This window comes from Entelurus aequoreus, linkage group LG18 (assembly GCF_033978785.1).
Source record: "Entelurus aequoreus isolate RoL-2023_Sb linkage group LG18, RoL_Eaeq_v1.1, whole genome shotgun sequence".
Lineage (NCBI taxonomy): Eukaryota > Metazoa > Chordata > Actinopteri > Syngnathiformes > Syngnathidae > Entelurus > Entelurus aequoreus.
Window position 1 is genome coordinate 7,381,197 of NC_084748.1, and position 8,173 is coordinate 7,389,369.

The following is an 8,173-nucleotide window of genomic DNA, read 5'->3' on the forward strand; positions in this document are numbered from 1 at the left end:
CTGCAGGAATGCTTGTATGGCACATGATATCACACACAAGTAAACACTCTGCAGGACTGCTTGTATCGCACGTTATATCAAACACACAAGTAAACACGCTGCAGGACTGCTTGTATCGCACATGACACCACACACAAGTAAACACGCTCCAGGACCGCTTCAATCGCACATGATATCACACACAAGTAAACACGGTGCAGGACTCCTTGTATTGCACATGATATCACACACAAGTACACGCGCAGTAGGGCTGTTTGTATTGCACATGATATCACACACAAGTAAACACGGTGCAGGACTGCTTATATCGCACATGATATCACACACAGGTAAACACGCTGCAGGGCTGCTTGTATGGCACATGATATCACACACAAGTAAACACGCTGCAGGACTGCTTGTATCGCACATGACACCACCGACAAGTAAAGGCGCTCCAGGACCACTTGAATCGCACATGATATCACACACAAGTAAACACGCTGCAGGACTGCTTGTATGGCACATGATATCACACACAAGTAAACACTCTGCAGGACTGCTTGTATCGCACGTGATATCAAACACACAAGTAAACACGCTGCAGGACTGCTTGTATCGCACATGACACCACACACAAGTAAACACGCTGCAGGACTGCTTGTATCGCACATGACACCACACACAAGTAAACATGCTCCAGGACCACTTCATTCGCACATGATATCACACACAAGTTAACACGGTGCAGGACTGCTTGTATCGCACATAATATCACAAACAAGTAAACACGCTGCAGGACTCCTTGTATTGCACATGATATCACACACAAGTACACGCGCTGTAGGACTCCTTGTATTGCACATGATATCACACAAGTACACGCGCTGTAGGGCTGTTTGTATTGCACATGATATCAAACACAAATACACGCGCTGTAGGGCTGTTTGTATTGCACATGATATCACACACAAGTAAACACGGTGCAGGGCTGCTTGTATCGCACATAATATCACACATAAGTAAACACGCTGCAGGACTCCTTATATTGCACATGATATCACACACAAGTACACACGCTGTAGGGCTGTTTGTATTGCACATGATATCACACACAAGTACACGCCCTGTAGGGCTGTTTGTATTGCACATGATATCACACACAAGTAAACACGGTGCAAGACTGCTTGTATCGCACGTGATATCACACACAAGTAAACACGCTGCAGAACCGCTTGAATCGCACATGATATCACACACAAGTAAACACGCTGTAGGACTGCTTGTATCGCACATGATATCACACACAAGTACACGCGCTGTAGGGCTGTTTGTATTGCACATGATATCACACACAAGTACACGCGCTGTAGGGCTGTTTGTATTGCACATGATATCACACACAAGTAAACACGGTGCAAGACTGCTTGTATCGCACGTGATATCACACACAAGTAAACACGCTGCAGGACCGCTTGAATCGCACATGATATCACACACAAGTAAACACGCTGTAGGACTGCTTGTATCGCACATGATATCACACACAAGTACACGCGCTGTAGGGCTGTTTGTATTGCACATGATATCACACACAAATACACGCGCTGTAGGGCTGTTTGTATTGCACATGATATCACACACAAGTAAACACGGTGCAGGACTGCTTGTATCGCACGTGATATCACACACAAGTAAACACGCTGCAGGACCGCTTGAATCGCACATGATATCACACACAAGTAAACACGCTGTAGGACTGCTTGTATCGCACACGATATCACACACAAGTACACGCGCTGTAGGGCTGTTTGTATTGCACATGATATCACACACAAATACACGCGCTGTAGGGCTGTTTGTATTGCACATGATATCACACACAAATAAACACGGTGCAGGACTGCTTGTATCGCACGTGATATCACACACAAGTAAACACGCTGGAGGACCGCTTGAATCGCACATGATATCACACACAAGTAAACACGCTGTAGGACTGCTTGTATCGCACACGATATCACACACAAGTAAACGCGCTGAAGGACTGCTTGTATCACACACAAGTAAACACTCTGCAGGACTGCTTGTATCGCTGCAGGACTGCTTGTATTGCACATGATATCACATACAAGTAAACACTCTGCAGGACTGCTTGTATCGCACATGTCCACAAAGTTCAGTGAGCAGATTGTGTAATGTGTGACTATGTCTGTTGGTTGGATTTAAATTTAAAAAATTGCACCATGACTAGGGAAGGTTGTTTGCATGGAGTCATATGAGTAAATGCATTACTTCACAGCATTATTAAAGGTCATTGACCTGAATTGCTCAGTGGGCCGCACGTGGCTCTTTGGACGTGGTTCGGACACTCCTGATTTAGATAACATATATTGTTTTATATTCTTATATAATTAGGTCGTTGTTGCGTTAGCTTGCAGTGAAACGAGATGGCGCGTCACTTTCAGCGGAAAAACAAATGAATATAATAAATAAAATCCCTTCTTGAAATGCGCCCTCCTAAAAAGCCCCCCGTCAGCCCCCCTGCCGGTCGGCCCGCCGCACTGCGGGCAGGCTCCTGCGTTGCCAAGGGCGACCGCATCCCGGAGCGTTTGAACGTCTCGCTCGGGCGAGCCCTCGACGCTCCGCTCGGACCCGCCAAACGCCAGCAGGAAGATCGGAGAGACGCGGGAAATGGATGAAATATCCACCATGGCGCCCCGACTCTGAGGCGTGAAGGAGGACGAGGAGGGGTTGGGGGGAACGACGGCGTCTCCTGACTATAGCCGCCGGCTGTCGGCCCGTTTTCGCTGAGGTCCGGTGTTTTTCCGGTCGGCGGCAGAGCGGCCTTTCGCCGAGGCAGTTAAAAAGCCATCGAGGGAATGAGGGGCTTGGCTGCCGGTATCGGGTCCGTTAATAAACGACCTCTTACTGGAATTAGCAACTAACCTGGGGGAGGGGCGGCGCACGTGGAGCGAGGGGGGGGGGGGGGGAAAGATGAAAGAATTTGAGTTGATTTGAATATTCCAGCTCTTTCTCTACAATGAGGGGCGCAAGAAAGAATCGATTCACATCCGAAATCACGATTCCTATTAACCGTATTCTTAATGACTTCATTTTTTTTAACCTGTAATCCAGAGGTTCTCAAAAAAAATTTCACCGACGACCACCTCAGGAAACACTCCAAGTACCACCATAGTGACCAACAGTAAAATACCGCAGCGTCGTAGCTCTAGGTATTCATTAAAAACAAGGCAGAAGCTTTATGTAACAAGTATATTTAATATTTTTGGGCACACACACACACACACACACACACACACACACACACACACACACACACACACACACACACACACACACACACACACACACACACACACACACACACATTCTTGTATTTGTTACCTTCTTGAGACCTCCAAAAAATGCCTACCTCTTTAGGACCACCCTTTCTAGATATATAAAGATTTGTATTTACAACATTAATAATATATACATACTCTTCAAATATAAAAAAGGTTTTAATTTGTTGTTTGTAATAGGTTTTTGACCGTCATTATTTACTTCAAGTTATCACAGTATGTCTCTATATACATATTTATTTTATTTTTTAATTAATTTTGGCCAAAGGGAGCGCATTTCAATTTCTTGCACACACACTTGTTATTACATATGTTGGCCAGAAGGGGGGCATGTCAAATTTTTACACACACTTGTTATTACATATGTTGGCCAGAGGGGGAGCACTTTTAAAACCGACACAGTCAATTTGAACAATCCGTCCTTTTTGGGACCACCCTCATTTTGATAGATTTCACCACCAGGGAGCAAATGAGACATTCTCTATTAGATGCAATGGTTTTCAATATTGGGACCATGATTTATGTCCTAACTTGTTCACACCTCCTCATTTGGAAGGTACTTTTCCTTGTTGATGTCTCAAGAAGGTTAGAAATACAAGAATACACACACACACACACACATACACACACATTCTTGTATTTGTTGATTTCTTGAGACCTCTGAGAAATGCCTACCTCTTTAGGACCGCCCTTTCTAGATATATAAAGATTTGTATCTACAACATTAATAATATATACATACTATGCAAATGTAAAAAAGGTAAGCTTTTAGTAAAATGTTTTAATTTTTAATTTTTTGTTTGTAATTGGTTTTTGACCGTCATTATTTACTTCAAGTTATCACAGTATGTCTCTGTATACATATTTATTTTATTTTGTAATTAATTTTGGCCAAAGGGAGCGCATTTCAATTACATATGTTGGCCAGAAGGGGAGCATTTCAAATTTTTACACACACGTGTTATTACATATGTTGGCCAGAGGGGGAGCACTTTTAAAACCGACACAGTCAATTTGAAAAATCCGTCCTTTTTGGGACCACCCTCATTTTGATAGATTTCACCACCAGGGAGCAAATGAGACATTCTCTATTAGATGCAATGGTTTTCAATATTGGGACCATGATGTATGTCCTAACTTGTTCACACCTCCTCATATGGAAGCTACTTTTCCTTGTTGATGTCTCAAGAAGGTTAGAAATACAAGAATACACACACACACACACACACATTCTTGTATTTGTTAGCTTCTTGAGACCTCTGAGAAATGCCTACCTCTTTAGGACCACCCTTTCTAGATATATAAAGATTTGTATCTACAACATTAATAATATATTCATACTATGCAAATGTTAAAAAGGTAAGCTTTTAGTAAAATGTTTTAATTTTTAATTTTTTGTTTGTAATTGGTTTTTGACCGTCATTATTTACTTCAAGTTATCACAGTATGTCTCTGTATACATATTTATTTTATTTTGTAATTAATTTTGGCCAAAGGGGGCGCATTTCAATTACATATGTTGGCCAGAAGGGGAGCATTTCAAATTTTTACACACACTTGTTATTACATATGTTGGCCAGAGGGGGAGCACTTTTAAAACCGACACAGTCAATTTGAAAAATCCGTCCTTTTTGGGACCACCCTCATTTTGATAGATTTCACCACCAGGGAGCAAATGAGACATTCTCTATTAGATGCAATGGTTTTCAATATTGGGACCATGATTTATGTCCTAACTTGTTCACACCTCCTCATTTGGAAGGTACTTTTCCTTGTTGATGTCTCAAGAAGGTCAGAAATACAAGAACACACACACACACACACATACACACACATTCTTGTATTTGTTGGCTTCTTGAGACCTCTGAGAAATGCCTACCTCTTTAGGACCGCCCTTTCTAGATATATAAAGATTTGTATCTACAACATTAATAATATATACATACTATGCAAATGTGAAAAAGGTAAGCTTTTAGTAAATTTTTTTAATTTGAAATTTTTTGTTTGTAATTGGTTTTTGACCGTCATTATTTACTTCAAGTTATCACAGTATGTCGCTATATACATATTTATTTTATTTTGTAATTAATTGTGGCCAAAGGGGGCGCATTTCAATTACATATGTTGGCCAGAAGGGGAGCATGTCAAATTTTTACACACACTTGTTATTACATATGTTGGCCAGAGGGGGAGCACTTTTAAAACCGACACAGTCAATTTGAACAATCCGTCCTTTTTGGGACCACCCTCATTTTGATAGATTTCACCACCAGGGAGCAAATGAGACATTCTCTATTAGATGCAATGGTTTTCAATATTGGGACCATGATGTATGTCCTAACTTGTTCACACCTCCTCATATGGAAGTTACTTTTCCTTGTTGATGTCTCAAGAAGGTTAGAAATACAAGAATACACACACACACACACACACACACACACACATTCTTGTATTTGTTGGCTTCTTGAGACCTCTGAGAAATGCCTACCTCTTTAGGACCGCCCTTTCTAGATATATAAAGATTTGTATCTACAACATTAATAATATATACATACTATGCAAATGTAAAAAAGGTAAGCTTTTAGTAAAATGTTTTAATTTTAAATTTTTTGTTTGTAATTGGTTTTTGACCGTCATTATTTACTTCAAGTTATCACAGTATGTCTCTGTATACATATTTATTTTATTTTGTAATTAATTTTGGCCAAAGGGGGCGCATTTCAATTACATATGTTGGCCAGAAGGGGAGCATTTCAAATTTTTACACACACTTGTTATTACATATGTTGGCCAGAGGGGGAGCACTTTTAAAACCGACACAGTCAATTTGAAAAATCCGTCCTTTTTGGGACCACCCTCATTTTGATAGATTTCACCACCAGGGAGCAAATGAGACATTCTCTATTAGATGCAATGGTTTTCAATATTGGGACCATGATTTATGTCCTAACTTGTTCACACCTCCTCATTTGGAAGGTACTTTTCCTTGTTGATGTCTCAAGAAGGTCAGAAATACAAGAACACACACACACACACACATACACACACTTTCTTGTATTTGTTAGCTTCTTGAGACATCTGAGAAATGCCTACCTCTTTAGGACCACCCTTTCTAGATATATAAAGATTTGTATCTACAACATTAATAATATATACATACTATGCAAATGTAAAAAAGGTAAGCTTTTAGTAAATTTTTTTAATTTTAAATTTTTTGTTTGTAATTGGTTTTTGACCGTCATTATTTACTTCAAGTTATCACAGTATGTCGCTATATACATATTTACTTTATTTTGTAATTAATTTTGGCCAAAGGGGGCGCATTTCAATTACATATGTTGGCCAGAAGGGGAGCACGTCAAATTTGTACACACACTTGTTATTTCATATGTTGGCTAGAGGGGGAGCACTTTTAAAACCGACACAGTCAATTTGAAAAATCCGTCCTTTTTGGGACCACCCTCATTTTGATAGATTTCACCACCAGGGAGCAAATTAGATATTCTCTATTAGATGCAATGGTTTTCAATATTGGGACCATGATTTATGTCCTAACTTGTTCACACCTCCTCATTTGGAAGGTACTTTTCCTTGTTGATGTCTCAAGAAGGTCAGAAATACAAGAACACACACACACACACACACACACACATACACACACTTTCTTGTATTTGTTAGCTTCTTGAGACATCTGAGAAATGCCTACCTCTTTAGGACCACCCTTTCTAGATATATAAAGATTTGTATCTACAACATTAATAATATATACATACTATGCAAATGTAAAAAAGGTAAGCTTTTAGTAAATTTTTTTAATTTTAAATTTTTTGTTTGTAATTGGTTTTTGACCGTCATTATTTACTTCAAGTTATCACAGTATGTCACTATATACATATTTATTTTATTTTGTAATTAATTTTGGCCAAAGGGGGCGCATTTCAATTACATATGTTGGCCAGAAGGGGAGCACGTCAAATGTGTACACACACTTGTTATTTCATATATTGGCTAGAGGGAGAGCACTTTTAAAACCGACACAGTCCATTTGAAAAATCCGTCCTTTTTGGGACCACCCTCATTTTGATAGATTTCACCACCAGGGAGCAAATGAGACATTCTCTATTAGATGCAATGGTTTTCAATATTGGGACCATGATTTATGTCCTAACTTGTTCACACCTCCTCATATGGAAGCTACTTTTCCTTGTTGATGTCTCAAGAAGGTTAGAAATACAAGAACACACACACACACAACAACAACAAAAAAACAGTATACATAATATAATATAATGATATAATATATCAGTATATATTCTATACCGTATATATAATATGTAAATATTACATATATGTTCTATTTTTTATTGCTACTATGGTACATTTTTAGTCTACTTTAATACCTGCATTGTCCTTTCCATCCTTACCCTTTGCATCCTTTGTAGCTGAGCTACTGTGTGGAACAATTTCCCTTGTGGATCAATAAAGTTTGTCTCAGTTTAAGTCTAAGTAACACTGTGTTTGACGGTGTTCTGTTAATTACTTTTAAAAATGTATTAATTATAATTATGCGTTACTTTATCAAAAAAGTAATTGAATTAATATGGAATTACTCTTAAATAAATGGTAAAGTAATTAATAGGTTACTTAAAAGAAAACCTTCAAATATTTGGCATTAGTAGTTGAAAAACGCTTCATATAGAGCGCAGCGTGCGTGTGTCTGTGCTTTTAAAAGGCGGGGCCTGTTGCCAAGCGACGTGTGACGTCATCGAGGGTTTCAACGGCGCTATGTTTGTTAGCTTTAGCTGTTAGCATTGGCAGTGGTTCGGCTC

General features: G+C 39.5%; 1 protein-coding gene across 6 annotated transcripts in view; it reads left to right on the forward strand.

The window, feature by feature from the left end:
- The window catches only part of cacna1ab (calcium channel, voltage-dependent, P/Q type, alpha 1A subunit, b), a 302,834-nt gene that overhangs the window by 125,829 nt on the left and 168,832 nt on the right, over window positions 1-8,173 (forward strand). Inside the window, exon 1 of one of the 6 annotated variants that reach the window (XM_062026424.1) lies at window positions 8,122-8,173. This exon is cut by the window's right edge and continues 92 nt beyond it. The exons of the other annotated variants lie outside the window; for them this stretch is intronic. The gene's annotated coding sequence lies outside the window, so the exon portion shown is untranslated. Of the gene's footprint in view, window positions 1-8,121 lie in introns of those variants that run through there. 6 annotated transcript variants of the gene reach the window in all.